At 46.2% G+C, this 24,032-nt stretch overlaps 1 pseudogene; it reads left to right on the top strand.

Annotated features, from left to right (window-relative positions):
• The window catches only part of LOC119182234 (DNA topoisomerase 2-alpha-like), a 37,842-nt pseudogene extending 14,178 nt beyond the window's left edge, over positions 1-23,664 (top strand).
• Positions 23,665-24,032: the final 368 nt, after the last annotated feature.

Below are 24,032 nucleotides of genomic sequence, written 5' to 3'. Positions count from 1 at the left end.
TGTCCAAATCGCCCAACCTTTCGCTTCGGAAGGCAAGTGTGGGCAAGAGACTCTGACAATTCGGACGCAATGGAAGATCTTCAACATACTCGAAGCAACTATAATGAAGGGTCGTCTTACTCTCCCCTCGATTTAGGGTCTGTGCGTTCAATTACCCTTCGAATTTCATTCCGCCTGGCGCGTTAGTACAATACGCCTTCCTTAAACTTTTTCCTGGATGAGTTGGTTCAGCGAATTCACGTAAATAGATGCGATGCACCAGTAATTGCCCTCATGTAAACCAGTAAGAGTGCGGAAAGTTGGACGAGTTGGTTTGAAGACTGCTGACCCGCAAGTCGCGGGATTGAATCCCGGATGCGGCGGCTGCATTTTCAATACAGGCGAACATGCTGTAGGCCCGTGTGCTCAGATATGAGTACACGTTCAAGAACCCCAGGTAGTCGAAATTTCCGGAGCCCTCCACTATGGCGTCTCTCATAATCATATTCGGTCATTTTGGGACGTTAAACCCCACATATCAATAAATCAATCGCCACATTTCGCACTCACCTGCCGTTCCCTTGCATCACAGCATTTTGAAAGCCTTTTGGGTGCTCTTATTTTAACGCGAGTACTTCAAAAAGCGTACTTCTCGGAACATGCGGTGTCATTGTTGCCGGCGTTGTCAGTGAGCGAAAAATTCTCATGAATGCGAAGATTGAAAGTTCAGATGTCCAGCTGGAACCGAGCCCAAGAAATTTCAAGCATTGAGACAGTTTCAATGAATGAAGCGTGAAGTGGTAGAACATTCGAGCGCGTAACAGTCAAATATTCTCAGTAAAAATGGCGCCGGAGAAAACCGACCAGCTGAGGGGACACACACCAAGGCGCTTGCATGTACGAGTCCTTCTCCTTGTCTAGTCTATTATTTTCTCCGGTGGTATTTTACTGCAAGTATGAACTAACCAGCCTAAACGAACACCTTGTCTAATAACCTACCACTTCACGCTTCAATCCTTCTTATTGCAGAATATCTTACTATGTACGTAGCAGTCCAATATTCCACCACTTCACACTTCAATGCTTGAAGCTGCTTCGGAAAAACACCAAATGAGTTTGAAGCTTCTGCAATACGGGCGTCATGTAGGCAAGTGTACCGCGTACTTTGAAAATGATAAGGACACAGTACGAACACTGTGTCCTTATCGTTTTGCGCCTATTTACTACACACGCCAATTTTCCGAGTATGCATACTTTTCAACTCTTCCATCTCTCTACCTTACTGCAAGTATGTGACGTTAACAGATGTAATATTGCGTGACATCAGTGTATCACCGAAACAAGCTTAACACCATGTGAATGCTGCAACGAATGGATAATTTAGAGCTGTCATACCATTACGAAAACCCTTGCCTAGGGGAAGGATGGAAATGAAGTTTAGTCGCAGCAGCTGCCATTGACAATGGGCTCGTGAAAATGATGGAATGACCTAGGGAAAATATTGTTTTACCAAGTGACGCCATAAAGCGTAGACAAATATGAAACTACATAATGGACAGCGAATGCTGCAGCCAGTCTTGTAGTTGTCGTATGAAATGAAACTCCCTACTTACACTTAAAGCCTTGGAAATACCCTGCATGACAACCGAAGACATACGAAGAACACTAGGTGTTTAGGGTCTAAACGAATGGTCAGTGGTAAGGCGTTATCCTAGCGATTGCATTATACATATTCGTTCCAAGTGAATCTGGTTCTTGCTAGTCAGCCATCTGAGAACCTCTGTTACATAAAGCCTTCATAATTGTTTTTGGTTTAAAGCCTGCTGACAATGTTATTGGCTATTTTAAATTTCAAAACTGCATCGCTCTCGTATTGCTCACGAGTTTTTTTTTCAATATTGCAAAGGCAGCCTCAAAACTGGTTCAAGCGAATGGTGAATCTGAGTCGTAGTGTAAGTTTCGACGTTTTCTGGAAGACTCAAAAATGTGTTCAAATGTTATAGTGGAGGGCGTCGACAAGCAGGTTTTAGAGTATTTAAAACTAAGTTGTGATGAAGGTTCACACTTGTGGGGATGCATTGTAAGGCAGTAAAACCTTCCATGCAAGTTACGTCAGTGGACATTCTTTCAGCTCACTTAGAAAGTTTTTCCTTTTTGTGTGATGGTGTAGAAGCTTTTTTCACCCAGGTCTACCTGAACGGTAAGCGGTTGCCAGTGAAGGGCTTCAGGGAGTACGTGCAGCTGTTCCTAAAAGACCAGGAAGACGAAACGGGCAATCCGCTCGTTGTAGCCCACGAGCTCGTCAGCGACCGTTGGGAGGTGGCCGTGACCTTGAATGCCTCGGGCGAGTTCCGGCAGATGAGTTTCGTTAACGGCATCGCCACCACCAAGGGAGGCAGTCACGTTGACTACGTCTCCGACCACGAAGTCAAAAAGGCAAGTATCACAGGCATCTTTGTCTTTCAGCACAATGATATCTGCAGTATAAAAGGGTACCGAACATTGGCAAGTCTGTACCACTTTTGACTAGCTGCTCATTGTAAAATAGAGGCTCTGCAGGTGCATATAAGTTGTTTCGCGTCGTTTTAGGCTTCGTATGTGTAACACTGACAGTGATACTGTTTGCGCTTGCGTTCCAGTGTGGTCGTTCCCAGCTTGCGCGTATTTTGGTGTGTGCTTGGTGGGCAAATTCTGACTACGTGCTTACCTGGTTCCTTTTTTGTCTGTCGTCGTCGTCATCAGCATCATCAGCCTGACTACGTCCACTGCAGGACAAAGGCATCTCCCATGTTCCGCCCGTCATCTCGGACCTGTGCTTGCTGCTGCCACTTCATACCCGCATACTTTCTAATCTCACCTGCCCATCTAACATTGTCTCCTTCTCACCCGCTTGCCTTCTCTGGGAATCCAGTCAGTTATCCTTAATTACCAGTGGTTATCCTGCCTACGTGCTACGTGCCCAGCCCATGTCAATTTCTTTTTCTTGATTTAAACTATGATGTCCTTAACCCAGGTTTGTTCCCTGACCCGTTCTGCTCTCTTCTTGTCTCTTAAGGTTACCCTTATCATTTTCCTTTCCATCGCTCGATGCGTCGTCCTCAATTTAAGCTGCACCCTCTTTGTAAACCTCGAAGTTTCTGCTCCGTAGGTATGTACTGGCAAGGTGCACCTGTTATATACCTTCCTGTTGAGGGATAATGACATTTTACCTGTCATAATTTCAGAATGATTACGCAATGTTCTCCACCCCATTCTTATTTTTTTAGTCATTTCATTCTCGTGGTTCGGCTCCACGGTTACCTATCATCAGTGGGCGCATTTTTTCACAACTTCAAGTGCTCTGATATATACTTATATCGAAGGGCTGATCTCTTCCGAGGTTGTTGTACATCACTTTCGTTTTCTGCAGAATAATTTGAAGACCCACCTTTCTGCTCGGTTTATCTAATTTCGTAATAATGAATTGCCATTTGTCCCTGAGAGACTCAGCAGTGTGCAGTGCCCTCGGCGAAGCGCAGGTTACTAAGGTAATCTTCATTAACTATTATTCTTGACTCTTCCCATTCTATGCCTCTGAGAACCTCCTGTAAGCACGTGGTATATAGCGTTGGGAAGATTGTATGCCGCAGCCTTACAGCCTTCTCTATTGGTATTCTGTCACTTTTTTATGAAGAACTATGGTGGCATTTGATCCTCCGTTGATCCTCTGAGGCGTGTACCTTCACGTAACAATATGCTTCGTAGACGCCCCGATTCCGCAGTGTCTGCATGACTGCTGATCGCTCTACTGTATCAAATGCCTTCTCGTAATCTATGAAATCTATATATAGTGGTTTGGTGTATCCTGGGCATTTCTCTATATTGAAAGTATGAGTGTAGTCTATTGTTGAGTAGCCTGTTCGAAACCCTGCTTGATCCTTTGGTGGATTGAATTTCAAGGTTGTTTTAATTCTGTTAGCAATTGCTTTTGTGAATATCTTGTATACGACGGAGAGAAAGCTGATCGGCCTGTACTTCTTGAAGTCCTTGTTATCTCCTTTCTTATATATTTAGATGATGATAGCATTCTTCGAAGATTCTGGTACTCCTCCTGTCAGAAGACACTTCGTAAACAGAGTGGCTATATAGTTTTTCTAACGCAATCTCTCCTCCGTCTTTCAGCAGATCTGATGTTACTCGAACCCGATCCTCACCGGCAGCTTTGCTTCTGTGCATTCCCTCCAAGGCTTTTCTCACTTCTGTCAAAACTGGTGGGATGTCGTCAGGGTTACTGCTACTTTTTACATCATGGTCATGGTTGTCCCGGCTACTGTACAGATCTCTACAAAACTCCTCCGCTCCTTTGACTAACCTATTGTAAAGGGGGTTTATTGAAGGACTGAGCAAGCGGGTGGTAGCTCTAAAGGAACGCAGGCGGACCCAGATGACGGGGCTTGATCGCCGATCTCGTGCCTTTTTCTTGTACTGATGATAGCTGACATGATGGTATCAACGTCTTTCTTATTCACTACAATTACCCCCGGCGAAAAAGTTGAAGCCATCCTGGCAATCTAACACGTGGGGACAAGCGGGTCAAAGTAGGGCTTCAGTCGGTTTACGTGAACGATATCACGTCCACGCCGACGACCGTCGCTCGGTGGCGTGAGGGGTTCAATGGCGTAGTTCACGGGTGAAGTACGCTCGACCATGCGGTAGGGACCATTATAATTAGAGAGTAGCTTGGGTGATACAATAGGGGCGCAGGGCGGTACATGTAGCCATACAAGTGCTCCAGGAACGAACGTTGGTGCAGAACGATGGTCGTCGTCACGGGTCTCCTTCTGGCGCTGTTGGTCGGATGTAGTAAGCCGCTTGGCTAGCTTGCGGCACTCTTCTGCGTAACGAGCGGCTTCCGAGACAGGCTTGCATTCGGAGGGATCTGGCGAGTATGGCAGTAAAGTGTCGATGGTGTGCGATGGTTGGCGACCGTACAGGAGAAAAAATGGGGAAAACCCGGTAGTGACTTGCGTAGCGGTGTTATACGCGCATGTCACAAATGGGGGAATGAGGTCCCAGTTTGTTTGATCAGAAGCGACATGCGTAGCGAGCATGTCCCCCAGAGTACGATTGAAGCGCTCAGTCAAGCCGTTTGTCTGTGGGTGGTAAGCTGTACTCTTCCGGTGAACAATATGGCACTGTTGAAGAAGTGCTTGTATTACATCGGAGAGGAAAACACACTCTCGGTCACTCAGGAGTTCTCGAGGAGGACCATGACGAAGCACAAAACGATTGAGTATGAAAGTTGCGACGTCTTGTGCTGCAGCTGTGGGGAGAGTAGCAGTTCAGCGTACCGTGTTAGATGATCCACTGCCACGATAGCCCATCGGTTGCCTGCCGTTGTTAATGGTAGTGGTCCGTAGAGGTCAATTCCTACACGGTCGAATGGGCGGTCTGGGCATGGAAGTGGCTGCAATGAACCTGTTGCAGGATGTGGCGGGCTTTTCCGCCGCTGACATTCGTGGCAGCCGCGAATGAACTGGCGGACGAAGGTGAAAATTCCGCGCCAGTAATACCTTTTTTGTGGGCGCTCGTAGGTCTTAAAAACACCGGCGTGAGCACATTGTGGGTCGGAATGAAACGACGCGCAGATGTTAGAGTACAGCGTTTGGGGAATGACTAGTAGCCATTTCCTACAATCTGCTGAATAGTTGCGCCGGTACAAAAGGCCATCCCGAATACTGAAGTGCGGAGCCTGGCAGCGAAGGGTTCGAGTGGTTGGAAGTGTCGGTGCCTCGGATAACGCGTCAAGAAGCGAAGCGATCCATGGGTCATGGCGTTGTGCAGAAGAGATGGTGTCCTCGTCAAGAGCTGACAACGTGTTGTCCGAGGAAACGGTTGCAATGTCCGGGGATGGGGGAGGTCGTGACAGCGCATCAGCATCGGTATGCTTGTGGCCGGAACGATATACAGCGTGAATGTCATATTCTAGAAGCCGAAGAGCCCAACGGGAAAGACAACCCGATAGGTCCCTAAGCGAAGATAACCAGCATAATGCGTGGTGGTCTGTTACTACATCAAAAGCACGGCCATAAAGGTATGGGCGGAACTTGACAAGCGCCCAAACGATCGCCAAGCATTCCTTCTCGGTGACGCTGTAGTTTGATTCAGCCTTTGTGAGTGTTCTGCTGGCGTAGGCGACGACATACTCGGCGAATCCAGGCTTGCGTTGTGCGAGAACCGCACCGAGGCCGACACCACTGGCGTCGGTGTGGACCTCAGTTGCTGCCATAGGATCGTAGTGGCGCAGTATTGGCGGCGAAGTGAGGAGACGACGAAGGGCACAGAAGGCTTGGTCACACTCAGAAGACCATGATGAAATATCAGTGGTGCTGCCTATAAGTTCGGTCAAAGGCGCAATGATAGAGGCGAAGTTGCGCACGAACCGGCGAAAGTAGGAGCATAACCCCAAAAAGCTCCGTAACTGCTTCATAGTCGTTGGTTTGGGGAAGTCGGTGACAGCACGTAACTTAGCCGGGACTGGAAGTATACCGTCCTTTGATACGACGTGCCCGAGAATCGTAAGTTGCCGAGCATCGAAGTGACACTTCTTGAAATTAAGTTGGAGATGAGCATCGTGAACTTTCTTACAGCGCAACACCAGAAAAAATACAGGACAGGGAAGGAGTAGAACAGAAAGAAAAGACGGCGCTGAGCACTCTTCAGGCACGTGAGGACGTGTTTAAGGCACTCGAGATGTGTTCCAAAGTCTGGCGCAAAGACGACAATATCGTCAAGATAGCAGAGACAGATTCGCCATTTCAAACCCCGAAGAACCGAGTCCATCATGCGCTCGAAGGTTGCAGGCGCATTGCAGAGGCCGAAGGGCATGACATTAAACTCATACAGACCGTCCGGTGTTACAAAGGCTGTTTTTGGTCGATCGGCATCTGCAAGGGGGACCTGCCAGTACCCTGAGCGCAAATCTAATGATGAAAAAAACTCGGCACCTTGCAAAGTATCTAGGGCATCGTCAATCCTGGGTAAAGGATACACGTCTTTTCGAGTGATCTTATTTAGGCGCCGGTAATTCACGCAGCAGCAAACGGAACCATCCTTTTTTTAACGAGCACTACAGGTGAGGCCCATGGACTTTGTGAAAGTTGAATGACGCCGCGTTGCAGCATATCGTTCACCTGTTCTGTAATAACTTGGCGTTCCGCCGCAGACACACGATATGGTCGCTGTCGTAGTGGCGCATGGGAGCCGGTATCGATGTAATGTAGAGTGGTAGAAGTGCGGCCAAGTGAAGGCTGAACAACATCGAAAGATTCGCGGTACTGGTACAGCAGTTGGAGTAGTTCAGATCGTTCAGATAGTGACAGTCCGTCTGCGATCGCCGAATCGAACACTTTCGAAGCCTGTAGATCAGAGTGGTTAAGAGCACTAACGGCGGCGAGGTCACTTTGGGATGATTCGTGCGGCACGGTAAAAATTTGTCCGTTATCAATGGGCTGTACGCATCCAAGAGACTCGCCTTTAAACAGTTTGATGGTATGCGGAAAGGGATTGGTAAGGCAGAGAGCACTGGCTCCATTAGAAATTGAGAGGGCTGAATAAGGGAGCAGAAGTGGTTTCCGACTTAGAAAGAGGCTTGATGGCTCAAAAATTGCTACTTAATCACGCATGCCGTCGGAGACCACAGGGAGCAAAACAGCTGTTGTCGGTGGAATGTCAGTGTCCTCTTTGACAAATAGCTTGTGCGCGGCTTGATTAGTGTGGTCGTAGGGCTGGTCGAACAACGGAAGAAGTTCATGTTCGGAACGGGCACAATCTATAACGGCACGATTACGCGATAGGAAATCCCAGCCAAGTATGATGTCACGAGAGCACGGGGAAAAGACAATAAACTCAACAATGTAGTGGTCCTCCGCAATTGTGAGTCGGGCAGTGCAGGCGGCTATAGGTCAAACAGGTTCTCCATTTGCTGCACGTAAGGACATCATATCAAGTGGTGTGGTCACCTTTCGGAGCTTGCGGCAAAGTTTGGCGTCTGTAACAGACACAGTGGCACCGGTATCCACAAGAGCGTATGCATGGGCGCCATCTACAAAAACTTCGACGATATTTGACGGCAAGGTGCGAGGACTTGAACATTTTGATAGCGCAGTTCTTGCCCCTTGAACTGCGACGGCTAGTTTCCCTCATTTTGAGGGGTGGTCGTGGACGCATGGGTGACAAGGAGCGTCGATTGGGTGAAGGTGAGCGACGAGACGAAGTTGCCGGATAGTCACGGGAAGACGTTTTTGACTGACGATCCGAACTTTCATAACCAAAAGGGGGTCGGTCCATGTAGTTGCTTCGTGGTCGGACGTCTGTGTAGGCGGGCACGCGACGACGGCAGTATCGGGAGATGTGGCCAGGGCCGCCACACGCAAAACAGATCGGCCGGTTATCGCGCGTTCGCCAGGAATTTGCAGTGAGGAGCGCCGCCCACGCGGCATACGGCTGAGTCGAGGCTGTGGTAGCGAGGGGAGGAGCCCATGCGACGGAAGACTGAGTAGGAGCGGTGACTGGCGGCAGTCCATTGAACGGCGAGGGCTGGTGTGGCTGCTGCCTCTTTACTGCGTCAGCATAAGTAAGAGGCGCGGCGACAACTTGCTGCTGAAAGGGTACTGGCATAGCCTCGGATATCTGGTCCTGAAGTGCATGTCGGAGCATGGGAGCTAACGGTGTCGGTGGTTGCTCTTGTTGGTGCTGCGGGAGCTCTTGGCGCTGACAAAACGGCAGGAGAGAAAGCTGACGTGCGACCTCCTCACGCACAGTCTTTCATTTGTGCTAGAAGGCGGGAGTGGTCGGGTACGTCGTCCAGTGCAGCGAGTGGTAGGTTAGGCTGAAATGGACGACGGTTGAAGCTCGTTGCCGTCGCAATTCGTCGTAGTTCTGGCACAGAGTTACCACTTCAGACACCGTGCCAGGAGGCTTCGCAAGGAGCATTTGAAATACGTCGTCATCAACACCTTTCATAATGTGCTGGATCTTGGCACTTTCGCTCATTGCGTCATCGACGCGCCTGCAGAGATCGAGTATATCTTCGATATAGGCGGTAAACGTTTCGCCAGGTTATTGTGCCCGTGAGCGCAGGCATTGTTCGGCGCGCAACTTCCGCACGGCAGGGCGATCGAAAACCGAGGATATTGCCTGCTTGAAAGTGGCCCAGTTTTCAAACTCGGATTCGTGGTTTGTGCACCACAGTTTCGCCACATTAGCCAAATAAAAGTTGACGGTGCTCAACTTAGCAGCGTCATCCCACCTGTTTGGTCCACTGACTTTTTCGTAGGACGACAGCCAGTCCTCGACGTCCTGGTCTTCGGCACCCGAAAAGATCGGGGTGTCTCGCTGGTGAACTGGGCCGGGGCAAGTAGCGGCCGCGAGTGGTGCTGTCTGTTGGGCAGCGTCAACTTGCATGGTCGACGGCGGGGTGCGGGATCGGAGTTCCAGGGTGTAGGTGATGTAGTTATCCAGCACGATCCACCAAATGTAAAGGGGGTTTATTGAAGGACTGAGCAAGCGGGTGGTAGCTCTAAAGGAACGCAGGCCGACCCAGATGACGGTGCTTGATCGCCGATCTCGTGCCTTTTTCTTGTGCTGATGATAGCGGACCTGATGGTATCAACGTCTTTCTTTTTCACTACACTATTCATATTGGTATTTACTTGTCCATTAGTACATACCTCTGGTTTCTTTCTTTGACTGTAGTGACGCTTTATTTGCTTTATGAAAGACTCACATGGTTGCTAATAATGTTTACATCACGGGCCCTAATTATACTTGATGTATCGCAGGTTTTGGAAAATGTCAAGAAGGAAAACAAAGCAGGTGTGAAGATACAAAGCAAGCAAGTCAAGGACTATTTGTGGATGTTCGTCAATTGTCTAATTGAAAATCCAACATTCAATTCCCAGACCAAGGAGAACATGACGCTGCCTGCGAAGAAGTTTGGTTCGAAGTGCGAGCTCAGCGACAAGTTCTATAGCCAGGTTTGTTAATCATTTATTCTTCATCAGCCGGATACGTGCATGCAGCTCAAAAGTAGCAGTGTTGACAAGCAGTGAAAGTCACGATGCACTGAGCAGAGCAGAATATTGATGGTCGTTTGGGATAGATCAGTCAGCTTTGAAAAGCCACCTTTTTTACTCTAGCATTATGCATATAGCACTATGAATATATATGTTTAGTTGTCTTGGTGAAAAATATTGACGGGGTATTATTGCAGTTTATGATACATCGACACATTTCAGAGCTTCATTAAGCAACGTTTGGCCGGAAACTTGAGCAGTACGACAGTGTATTAGGCGTGCAATAAAACATATCCTGAACTTGATCTGAAGACCATTGTGCTTGATCGCCTACATGTAGCGTGTGTCACTATTCGACGAGATTACCCGCAGCCGTTTTGATGCGTCGCACGCGTTTGTGTATCCCCGTGAGCCAACCTTTTCTTTAAGCCCCGCCGCGGTGGTCTAGTGGCTAAGGTACTCGGCTGCTGACCCGCAGGTCGCGGGTTCAAATGCCGGCTGCGGCGGCTGCATTTCCGATGGAGGCGGAAATGTTGTAGGCCCGTGTACTCAGATTTGGGCGCACGTTAAAGAACCCCAGGTGGTCAAAATTTCCGGAGCCCTCCACTACGGCGTCTCTCATAATCATATAGTGGTTTTGGGACGTTAAACCCCACAAATCAATCAATCAATCCTTGGAAGAAAGTTTTCTTCGCTGCTAAGAACATCTGAAATTTTGGAGACTAAAATTTTCAGTGTCTAATTTTTCAGACTTTCTGCCTGAATTCCAGGTCCAAAACAGCATAAATTATGCTCCCACCTCTGCCACATCTGTCATCTTCCTATTGGACGCAGTGCCCCGTCGCGGCAATCTAGTGGCTAAGGTACTAGGCGGCTGACCCGCAGGTTGCGGGATAGAATCCCGGCTGCGGTGGCAGGCTGCATTTCCGATGGAGACAGAAATGTTGTAGGCCCGTGTGCTCAGATTTGGGTGCACGATTAAGAACCATAGGTGGTCGAAATTTCCGGAGCCCTCCACTACGGCGTCTCTCATAATCATATGGTAAATTTGGGACGTTAAACCCCACAAATCAATCAATCACATTGGACTCAGTGTTTTCTTAAGTCAATACATTTGCGAGCGTAGTGAGGCATGAAAAGCAGCTGTACCGCAATAAGAGTGTAATAAGGTGAAGCATAATAAAAATTTTAAGGGTCCATTTCTGATCGGACATTGACTGTTACGAATTCGATCATAGTGGAGCTTGAAAGGCAGCTCCATACTCTAGATTTTGCATTCATTTTTATTAACGAACTTTTTGTTGTGGTATTAGCCTTTCGTTAATTGACCACATCAATAAATTCCGCCGTAATAAAAACGGACCCTTCATCAGTGTGCTGTGCGCTCACGTCCTCCAGTGATTTGAAAGCATTGAAAGAGTTCAATTCAGTAGTACCGAATCGCTTACCTAATGTTCAATTAGTATTGGTACCTAGGCACAAAGGCTTGATTGTAAATGAAACAGCTGATGCACAACGAAGTCTGTGTAAGACGGACCAGCTATTATTACTTCTACAACAGCTTTTATAGTAGCGGCGAGATTTCGGAGGCAAATAATGATGTCGGAATTCTCTACACAATCTCGAAGAAATTCTCCGTATTTTAATAATCTATTGGCACTGTGGAAAACATAATGTCATGACAGAGGTCTTGAAGTGACAATCACTAGATTACGCTGCCGTGTTCCACCATTAAATTTGTATTCATACAAATCCGACCTGACACACTCCCTGCTATGTTTTTCTGTGGAGAAGAGGCAACAATAAAACACTTTCTGATCTCTTGTCAAGAAAGTTTTCTGCATTAGGAAATATATCTAAAATGCCGTTAAACATTAATAAATCAGATTTAACTTCAAACTTACTATCCATAGGTACACTTACCCTTGGTCACAACAACAGGAAAGTATCCGAGGCCGTGCTAGATTTCATTATACAGATTCATACAATAAATTCAGTTATCATGGTCCTTAATCAATGTAGGCTACAGCGAATTTTTTTATATATTAATAATTTATTTCCATTCCAGTATGAATTAATTTGTGTAACCTTTTTGTCTCAAGAATGAGTAAAAATCACTTTGTGGTTACAAAACGAAATATTATAATCTTTTATAGGAATTAGATATATTTTTTCTAAGCTACCCAATTCTTCGCCGATCCCCAAGGTTGGGTGTGAGCCAGAACAGTAGGATCTACATCTTGTGACGTAACTTACTTCCGCTTTGCCATCCCTCCTTGACTAGCTTCCAGCGCGCTCGTCGGGACGAGAAGAAAGCGACAAATTCCCAACTCTGGTCGTACTCGATGGCTTCCAAGCATTCTTGCAGTGGTGAATTCGTAAGGCAATGAACTCCTGGAATGAAGCCATTCTATGGAAACCTGGAGTGTTGCATCGCCCCTTTAGTTCATTTCATTGTTTTGTGTCTGCGCTGCTGTCACTCAGGTCGAAGAGCAGAAGTTCATCGTGAGCGGTGAGGTGGCCGTGCTCAACTCCACCAGCATCGAGATCACGGAGCTTCCGGTCCGGGTGTGGACTCAGACGTACAAGGAGACGGTGCTGGAGACCATGCACAGAAAAATTGCCGCCGCTCATATCCGACTACAAGGAGTACCACACAGACACCATCGTTTGCTTCGTGGTTACCATGGCCGAAGAGAAGCTGGCCAAAGCCCGCGAAGAAGGACTGCACAAGGCGTTCAAGCTGCAGACTACGCTCACGACGTCCTCTATGGTTCTGTTCGACTCCAAGGGCGTCCTGAGGACGTTTCGTACCCCCGAGGACATTCTGCGCGACTTCTTCGATACGCGCCTGCAAGCGTGAGTTTTAATACTTTGGTTGCGGGGGTTTCTGAGCGAGTGGTAACCGCGCAACTAAACTTTCGAATTTCGAGTTGCCTCCGCTAAAGAAAACACGGCGTGTCACGCATTAAAGTGAAGTAGTAAGATTGCATTTTTGGTCATAATGTTTAATTTGATCATAATTTTTTTCTACTATTTCCGTGATTTTCAGCCACTTTGGGTAGCACAGCGATTGCACGTCTTTCACTGGAAACATTAATTTGACTTTGTATCTAACTTTTGCAGGTATGTCAATCGAAAGGCCTACCTCATCGGTCTGTTGTCGGCTGAAGCAAAGCGCCTCAAAAACCAGGCACGCTTCATTCTCGAGAAAATCGGCAACATCATCAAGATCGAGAACCGCCGCCGCAAAGAGATGTTGGAGACACTGCGGCAGCGGGGCTATGATCCCGATCCCATCCTTACCTGGAAGAGGAAGCAGTTGCAGCAGACAGGGCGTCGAGACAGCCAAGACGAGTCGCAGGACGAAGGTGGAGACGCTGGTCAGTTCTTTTCGTCAGTTTAGAAAAAAAGTGTTCTATTGCTTTTAGCACGTCCTTTTCGCAATGAACTACAGCTCGGCTCTTCCTTGAGCTTTTCTTGCTTGTACAAAGCTGTCAGAGAGTGCCCAGCATTCCCCACCCTTCAATCCCCTGATTATTGAGGGGATAAACCCAAACTCGGCAGGTGGACGGCACCACCCGTTTGACAAGAGTTGGCTCCTTACAACGAAGTGTCTCGTGAGATTACAACAAAGGCTGATTAGGACCCTGTAGTCGTCCGCCGCTGCCGCCGGTGTCCGTAACCACTCGGGGAAGTTGTTTACTTCCCCCACGAACAAGGCGTCACAATCAGCACGTGGTATACTCCCTATAGGGAGTAAACCAACTCGTGCGCTTTTCCTTTGGGCAGTCTGCATTTAGTTGAAAGTTGAAAGTTGAAATTTATTTCACCACAACAATACACCGTGATTTACACAAACAAGAAACAATTGTGGCATGGAAAGTAGGAAAAAAGCTGCGCTATAGCAGCTTGACTAGCCCCACCTCCCATTTGTACAAGGCAACAGAAACAATGGCACACCAAACTCCATACGGTGCTCACGTATGATTGAAAGAAAAAAGAAAAAATAACATTCTAGTGATTGTTTATGAAGTACAGAATAGATGCACACTTGGGTGTTTACAAACAAACAATTATTGGAAAAAAAGGCAACCAAAATAAGACGCTATAACAGAAAGGGGTACACTTAAAATTTCATGCATTTACAAGTACTGGGTGCAATTTTTCTGGGTTTATAGCTCCTTATACAAATAGGTTTAATATATCACTACTTGAAAGGAGATGCATTTGCTGTTCTGTGAGCTTGAACATATTTAGTATATGGGGAACAGAGTGCTTTAGCATTTGGAGTCCGTAATTTGTTCGCGGTCGGGAGATGTGCCAGTGTTCAGAACTCCGCATCGGACGCAGCAAAATTTTCGGCTGTAAATGTGCTAAGCTTCTCAGGTTTGCGCAATTCTTTCAAATGTCAGACCTCAAAGACAACAACAAGTTATGTTCATATGCAACACAAAATTTTAAAACTTTAAACTTGACAAATAAATGGGATGTGTGTTCTCTGTAACCTATATTTGCAACAGCCCGTAAAGCGCTTTTTTTGATGTGTATACAACTTTTGTTTTGATGTTTCAGTTCCAGAAGCCCATACCAACTGACAATAGCGTAGATGAGAACAAAAAAGCGTATTAAAGATAAGAAGTTTCTGGGGGAGCGGTAGAAACGACTGACACCTTCTCAGCACGCCAAGGGCTTTTCTTAGCTTAATACACAATTGTTCAGTGTGAGAACTCCAGAACATATGTTGATGAAAGATGACGCCCAAAGTTTTGACAGTCTCTGAAAGTTCGATATTGAAATTATTTAGCATCAGTTTTTGCGTGTACGTACATGTCATTCCTTTCGCACGGAAAAATTTCGAAAAATTGACTAACGTTTTATTAGCTGCTTTTATCAAATCGTCTATATTTGTTCCCGTGAAGAATAAGCTTGTATCATCTGCATAAATAATGTACGTTATTGAGTGATCCACATTTACAATATCACTGATATAAAGGTTAAATAGAAGAGGTCCTAATATGCTTCCCTGTGGTACACCGCGTTTGATTTTTTTGGGCATAGATGTTTGCCTATTTATAGACACACACTGGTACCGATCACTAAGGTAGCTTACTATTAAATCGAGCGCGATGCCTCTAATCCCGTAATCAAACAATTTTTCTAACAAGGTTTGGTGATCAATTCTGTCGAATGCCTTCGTAAAGCCTATGAATACGCCTAATGTTAGCTTTCTTGCTTCAATGTTGCCCAGTATCAACTCTTTTTGATGCAACAGCGCAGTCTCCGTCGATACGCCAGACCTGAACCCATATTGTGCTGTTGTCATCACAGCACAATATGGGTTCAGGCATGCGGCATTCAGGCAGCACATTTAGGGCATGGGAAGGCGTAGGTGCCAGCAATCCGCTTGTGACAATCCTCTTCCACGAAGAGAAAGTCCGTAGTTTCTTCACGCTTCTTGTGGCGATGGTCAAAAACTCCCCACTTGTAGTGGTCGTGTTTTAGGGATTTCTACTCACACTTTCTACAAAAAAAAACGTCTGAGCTTTTTTTCTGTCAAAACCAGGACACAGTGTCTAAGTGACTTCCTGGACTTTTCACTGCTAAAGCTGCACCATGTGCATATTCTGATACATTTTCACATGCTAGAAAACTAGCTGACAAAAGCATTCACGCTGAGCTTCATGCGTCAACGTTCAACACATATCTGACTTCGTCCAAAGTGCCCAAAAGGTTACAAATGGGACTAAATACAGCTACTTCCGAGCTATCCGCTCACCACAAGGTGAGATGGCAACAAGTTTTACAAAACGCTTCACTGAATTTGACGCGTATTGTTATAGACCACAAGAAATCACGCGCTAAACTGTTTCAGAAAGAAGCACTTCTGCTATCGAAGATAACGCAACTCGAATCTGATCACTTGGTAGCCTAGCAGCACAATAAGTTTGCAAAACTAAATGCAATCAAGCAAAAAAAAAGTGCGTGCGTGCCAACTTGCTCCCTTCGTCAAGCCGTTAAAGCTGGTTGAGCCGATAACGGAGAACGAGCACTGCAAGACAATGTTATAAGTCTTTCTTCGGAAATGCTTTCAGATGCGCAGATAGTTTGTTTGTTTATCGAAGGTCTTTAGTTTTTGACAAGCAAATGGTGGGTTAAACCGATTTCAGCTTATTAAGGATTTTCACAACTCCGCCCCATACATGCGCCTTAAAGGATATTTCTACGATCATTCTAGTGACCGTCGAAGCGGGCTGGTACTCCCTCAGCAGAAGCACTAAACCCCACCGCCACAACGCGATCGGTGCTTACACCTATATATCAGGGCTGTATAACGTCATAGATTCTTACAAAACTCGCGCTCCCCATCGGCATAACCTACGAACAAAAAGGGGCACTTGAAGCGCTAGAAGTAACCCTGAAATTATAATTAGGCTGGCAGACAAAGGGGGTGCTACTGTAATTCTTAGTATATGTGACTATACGGGGTGTTTTAAGAAATGGGCCCAATATTTTTTAATTACGAAAAAGAAGTATCTGCGTGTTGCTTGCTGCGTTGCCTTCCTGCAGCAGAATGCATCTTGAGATGGGTGCAAACATTAACTACGGCAGTAAATATAGAAATTAACACAATTAGGTTTTTAACCGGTGGTAATAGCCAGGCGAGTGAAACAGGGTAATTCAAGCTTTTCCTACGAGTCCATAGCCACTTCGATATTTGGGATAAGCTGACATTATATAATCACGGTGGAGTGACGAATTATGGCCAATTTAGCTGGCGAAACCAAAACATGCGCCCCAAACTGCACATCTAATATTCACTTCTCCAACGCCATCAATTATGACACTGTTTCCCTCAGATTGGAGGAGAATTAAGCGAGCGTCAATAAGCGGCCTCGAAGTGAAGTGTCAAAATTAACGGTTGATAACAGTGAGGGAAAAAGTGACGTCACTGAGGGCGTTGTCGAGGTGAATGGTAGATGCCCTGTTTCGTGGGTTGGTTTAGGTTTCTCCAGCTAAATCAGGCTCATTGCATCGCTCCGCGGTGATTACCAGTAACCGCTTTTCCAAAATTTCAAAGTGGCGATGGACTATCCGTAGGAAAGGCTTGAATCTACCCATTTGACTCGACCGGCTACCACCTCTGGTTAAAACGATAACCGAGCTAATTTCTATTAGTACTGCCTAATTAATGTTTGTACGCATCTGAAGATGCCTTCTGCACAGGATAGGCAATGCCACAAGTAACACTCAGATACCTCCTTTCTGCGATTTTTAAAAACTTTTGGACGCATTTCTTGAAACACCCTGTATAGGTGAACGTGAGAGGCATGCTGTCCGATCGTAACCTTTACGGACCTCTGTGCCGATCCTACAAACGACTACAAGGTAGAATTGCAGAACGCACTCACAATTGCAATGTCACTGTGCAATGTCACTGGTACTGTGTAATGTCAGTGTAGGTTAAGGAACACCAGATGATCGAAATTTATGAAGCCCTCCACTACGGCGTCCCTCACAATCACAACGTCGTTCTGAAACATGAAGCTCTAGGCATCATCATCATCATCATCATCATCATCACCACCACCACCATCATCATCATCATCATCGTCGTCATATCATCTAGTTATCTATTATCATTATTATATTATCATTATTATATTATCATTATTATATTATCAATATTAAATTATCATTATTAAACTATCGATATTATATTATCATTATTATAATAATATTATGGTACTATCAATATTATAATTGCGTGGTTCGAACCTCACGTTGAAGCGCAATCAGCCGTTGGCCAGACTTCTATGTTTGCCTAAGATGCAGCACGCATAATGAGACTAGAGAAGGGCTGTCTGAACAACGAATATTTACTGGAACTGAAACATGTCATGACGAAAACTATATGAACACACTATAACCAGAAATCGACGAGCATAAAACATTGGTGAAGCCTATGCTTTTCTAGCAGACTTGTACTCATATTTCTTAGCGCAGCTACTGTTATTGCTGCAGTACTGTCCCAAATGAAGATCGCTTTGTAGAAAGGTGGCTCAAGGTATACATTTTGTTGTTCGAGGATTTCTCATTACGTCGAGTGTCAGTTTGTACTTGAACTTCTTTTTTGAAGAAAAAAATGACGTTCTGAGTAGTTACACTGATGAAAGGGACAGAAGACAACCACCTGTTTGTAGCACGAAGCCAAAAGGAAATCCACATGGATTTCTCAAAGAAAAAACTTAGTTGCCGAAAAATTCGTTCTGACCCGGTGTTCAAACCCGGGGTTGCAGCCATCTTGCTACAAACGGGTGGTTGTCTATTTTACCTTTCTTAAGCTTCCCGCAACGTTCAATTCCGCATAACTCATTTGCAATACTTGCGTCCATGTGCTTCGAGTTGTCGATGAATTCGTCCTCTCGCGGTCAATTGCTACTTTCCTGGTTAGCTCAATTGACAGTGCAACCACCCCGGAAATACAATGATTCCGGGTTCGAACTCCGGACCAGGACGAAGTTTTCAGCAACTAAGAGGCTGTTTTTTTTTGGAGAAAGCCGCACGGATTGCTTTGTGGCTTCGTGCTACAAACGGGTGGTTGCCTTTTTCCTTTCCTAACCCTTTCTGCACCTTGCGGGTTTCCGCAGAACTCATTTGCAGCTATACTAATGATTGCAGAAGCATCTTCAGCAGCCAAAGAGTACTAATGAAGCTAGATTTCTCGGCAACAGCTGCAGCTCTGTCCTTAATGAAGCTGAAATCTGAAGGAACGCAAGTGTAGGTGTTTCGATAAAAACATTTCATGCGTCATTTACAATTCTGGACGCTGTGACTGAAACCCTACCGTTTTATCCTTCCGTGCGAACCGTGATTATCCTAAATAACAGGGCAACTCTGAGCCTTGACTCCCCATTCCCCTTTATTTTTTATATTTTTTTGAAAACTAACCTCTTAAAAACTGAACGGTTGCAGCCGAAGAACCGGATGAGGAGCGAGACAAGGCACGTGCACTACAACTACCTCCTGGGCATGCCGCTTTGGAGTCTGACTATGGAGAGGAAGGATACCTGCTCAAGAAGCGCGACGAGAAGCGAGAACTCGAAGTGCTGCGTCGAAAGTCCCCCGAGAACCTCTGGGAAGAAGACCTGGACGCCTTCTCGGCCAAGCTGGACGAAGTGGAGCAAGCGCAGCGCGATGAAGAGGACTCTACTGGCGTCAAGACGACCAAGGGGTCCAAGGGCGGACGCTCTAAGGTACCTATAGCTTTAGGGGCGATGTATCTTCAGGGCGAGGCTTGTCCAGTGTCTGTTGTCACAGCTACGTTGAATGGGATAACGGTCGGGTAACGTTCGGTATAGTTGGTACATATGTGACACCCGAAAATAGGTTAAGCAATACACTAATATGAACGATACTTTCTACAGAAAAATATGAGACACCCACAAGCGCAAACCTATAGTCGGTGCCGTCAACGTAGATACTATGGATCTTATGACCTAGCTTTGTCGCCGAGACTATGCGACCTTTTGTCCCTTTATGTGTATCAATTTAGATTGCATATATGGACAGCGCTCGGGTAACGTATGGTATAGTCAAAACTTATTGCACACAAACACTAATTTAACAAAAGACTATTATAAATCATAATTATGTCAGAACAATAGAAAACACCTACAAGCACAAACGCAAAACACTTGTCGGTGACTTCAGCGTAGACATTATGACCCTTAAGACCTAGCTTCGCCCGCTCGACATCATTCACTTTGCGAAGCTGCATGAATTTTGTTTCTGTAATAACTGGCCAATTGGTGACAGCTTGTACACGAAAGGTGCGGAAGTGTGCAATGTATGCGGCGACGTGTTTAGTGGTCTGCTGACAATAACACAACCAAAGTTCTTACCTTGTTCGGAAAGCGTTGCCGTGCCCCTTATTACCGCATACGCTGGATCGACACCTAGGACTGCTCTTGCATATGCATTCATCTCGCCGGCCGTGGCGTCTAAGAAGGCCGAAAGTTAGACGAAGCCCTCGGCGTTCGCGGAGCGCGTTGTGCCAAAGGTCAGGTAGGAAGCGAAGGCCAAGACCACCGGAGCGCGCCGCGGTGCCGCCAAGAAGTCGACCGGTGATGCTGCTGCCGATGGCCTCAGTGATGACGGGGACGGCAACGCTGCAACGTTGACCAGCACCACCAGTCCCGGCGTCCTTGAACGGGGAACAGATTCTGCACCCGCCAAGGCGCAACTGCGTAAACGAGGCGCCCCTAAGGACAAGTCTGCTATAACTAAAACAAATCCAAGAAGAGAAAGAACTCTCGGTCGGGCTCTGATTCTTCGGGGAACGACGAGCCGCCCAACAGCGTGGGTTCAGACGACGACCTCGAGCCCGTGGCGGGCCCTTCGGTAAGTGCAGCGCACTGGTTGTAAACACAAACCACTCGTAACAATTATAACATATAGACACCATGGAAAAGATGGGAAAAAGCACGGCGTTTAATTTATGTCACTGAAGTCCCAACTTTTTCCGTTCACCTGGTTGTCTAAATGTAACGAGAGATGGAAAGAAACGCGAATAATGCGGTGCACTGTTTTCATCACACTCTGACCACAGCGGTGCATGCACACACACACACCCACGCACGCACGCACGTACGCCAAATCTATAATGGTTCTTGATTGCATAATGGATGGCACTAGTTACTTTTTATTACCAACCAGTCTTGAGCCGCTCGAAAAGAAATGCGAAACAGCAGATGTAGATCCCACACTGCTCGTGTTTCTTTCCATCGCCATTGTACATGCATTTTAGCTCCTGCTTAAGTAGTCATATCAATAAATTAGAATTGGAATCAGCATGAAACCAGAAGGCGGAGAGGGTATGCATCATTGAGATAGTTGGCGAGTGAGCGTCAGCCTCAAACAACAAAGCCTGTTGAAAAACAAACAGTGGCGTGGGCTTCAATTAAAGATATGCTGAACGGCAATTCTGCTTGTGCATGACACTAGAAACATGGGGACAGTATATTGTAAGAAATGACTGCCGAATGGGGCGATCTGATAAAAAATGAGTTAAGAAACTTGCAGTAGGTGCACTTCTGCCTGCGACTGGTGTTTATTTCTGATCATAGAAGTACTTTTACATCGCAAACACAGAAGAAGCGCTGAGGCCACTTGAAGACATGTGTACCCGATTGAGTGCCTTGTCTAGCGCCTCATCTATTTTTAGAGGGGGCGCTGGCACTGTCACACCATGCAACAAGTTTGCCATAACGGTCCGCAAGCTATGTTTGATCACAACAGTAGCGAAGTCACCAGCACAGCGTCAGTTTCATTAAACGTGTTGTGCCTTAAGATACGTCTGGTTATTGCGTAAATGACGGGATAGACTAGCTGCATAGAGACGCAGAAAATTTACACTTGCTTTTTACTTCCTTGTTGTGTGCATTTCATATATGTCTGCCCAGTGGACATAATCGATGGGAATGAATGTTTGAGCTAGACGGCAGCACTGTTTTTTCAGACAAGGTCGTTGTTTATGTGCAGTGCGGTTGACGTCACAGCATAGACTGAAAAGAGCTCACAGAAAAGACATGAAATGCAGCAGGGAATTGATGTTAGTCCTTTAAGGCTCGCACGTTTGATAGCTTAAACGTGATAAGTAATGTCATACGAGAATAATTGCTTTATAAGCTTATCTCGTGGGTTATTTTCGAAGCAACTTTCTACTTACCAGGTTCTCTCTTGTCGAATGCACATAGTACACATGCAGTTTTTTATAGATTTTTAAAAGAACTGCTATGACAGTCCGCTGCTGTCATTTTTGCACAGGTCCTCTATGCTTAGGCGGAAGTAATTTCCTGAAGCTGAATGGCATTGACGCGACTAATTAACAAATATAATTAACAGGTAAACTAACAAATTTAGTGTCCTCTCTGTATTAGGAAGTTGTCATAACCACCATCCTCAGCCTGACTACGTCCACTGCTTGTCAAAAGCCTCTCCCATGATCCACCAATCAACCTGGTCTTGTGCTTTCTTCTGCCCCGCTATACTTGCGAACTTTGTAGATGCAAAGCATTTATCCGCAAAAATTGGCGACTTTGACCGTATTTCTGTCTGTCTGTCTGTCTGTCTGTCTGTCTGTCTGTCTGTCTGTCTGTCTGTCTGTCTGTCTGTCTGTCTGTCTGTCTGTCTGTCTGTCTGTCTGTCTGTCTGTCTGTCTGTCTGTCTGTCTGCATGCCTGCTTGTCACTGCGGAATAGTAGCCCCACTTCGACGTAGTGTATGTGCGAAAACGACAGGAGCCAAATGCTATTAGATTTTGTCGAGAGATCTTTAACGTGTAAAAAAAAAGCCTGTATACAGGGTGTTCAAATTTAGTGGGAGATTCTTGCTGACCAAGTCTTCTTTTTGATTCTTTCCCACAACTCTTTTGATGTATCTCAGCGTAATTTGGACCATCCCACCTTACCAACTTTCAATCTCCCCGCACACTACGCAGCATCGCCAGCAACGCGAGGCTCCACAACGAGCACACCCTCGGAAGAAGCACGGCGCCGCGGCTAAGACAAAGCAGCGCGACGCCACCGGTGACGAAGGTGACACAGACTTTGTCAAGCCACCCGCCAAGAAACCTGGCGCAGTTTCTCGCGCACACAAGAAGGCTTCGGCGGACGACTCCGAGTCCGACACTATGCCGGCTCCGAAGAAGGCAACCAAAAAAATGAGGGTCCGGTCGTCCTCCTCCTCTTCGGGCGATGACGACGTGCCTGCCGTGCCGCGTCTAAGTCCCGCCAACCGAGGGCGCTCCAGGGCAGCGCCGGTAAACTACAATTTCGGAAGCGATAGCAGTGACATATTCTGAAACACCTCATGTGCTGAGTTAACTGTGATATACTGCGTTCTGATGCTTGCGCCTCCACCTATGCATAGAAGAGCCATTTGCGAGCTTCATAGCGTGTACATCACATTGAATGGCGGTGTGACTGATTGACATTTTTTGCCGCCTTCATCATTGTGACTATATAATGTTCCGCACGCGAGTGCAATAGCCCACTTTTGACAAGTGTTCCTTATCCTACAGACTGTCTCAGTGTGGATGTTTTCGCTCCTTTTTTTGTTTCCGGCAGTGACATCTACTTACGGTTTCAACTGGCAGAGGACTCTTTGTAGGAGACGAGCACTAGAGGTTTTGCTGACGGGCTTTTGTCACTGAAGGAAGAAGCAGAGGGACATTACCGAGGATTTGCCGATTTTCCATATGCATTCTTTTTTCGGCTCTATAGGTTCATGCACCAGGTCGATGACATTTTCACTGCCGAGCAGATTACAAGGCGGCGCATCGTGCTAGGTACCCAAGTGCTTCAATTTTAAGATTTTTAACCAGTTTTATATTCATGTTAAATTACTTTACTTCTTCACAATGAAGGAAGCGAGAATAATTGGGCTTTTTTTTCCGGCAGCGATTTTAAATTAGTTCCAGGAAGTGCCTCACATAGCTTATGTGCTGGCAACCTCTACCGCTCCGTCATAACGCCTTGCAGTTAAAATCAAGCTAAGTGTTTTACCTTTGACAGTACTGGCTTGCTATCAGTCGTGTTATATTTGCAACGTATTTAAGGATCCACCTCTTTACTTGTTCTGTTTGTTGTTATTTGCATTGTAGTGAAAAAAAAAACCCGTCCAGTTTTTGACGCCGCTACCGCTTTTAGTCCAGTGTTCACTTTAGAGCATTTATTTTTATTTGGAAAAATATATAGTCGGTGTACGAATTTCTCGGGCAAGACATGCTCCAAAGTGTCCCCTGGTGGCGCCGTGTATGGGCGCATTGACTGGTTCGCCCGCGAGGACTGTGCGTTGCCCCCTTCAAAGGCTTATTCACATTAGCAATTGACGCTCGCTAAATGCGCTAAAAAAGAAAAACAGGCGTAATTGTACAGTAGAAAACTATAGACTGCAACGCAGAATGGCTGGGTTCCGCTCCGACATCGGCGAAGTC

Source organism: Rhipicephalus microplus, chromosome X (genome assembly GCF_043290135.1).
Source record: "Rhipicephalus microplus isolate Deutch F79 chromosome X, USDA_Rmic, whole genome shotgun sequence".
Classification (NCBI taxonomy): Eukaryota; Metazoa; Arthropoda; class Arachnida; order Ixodida; family Ixodidae; genus Rhipicephalus; species Rhipicephalus microplus.
Note: the sequence above shows the minus strand (reverse complement) of the source record. Positions and strands in the feature narration are given on the sequence as shown.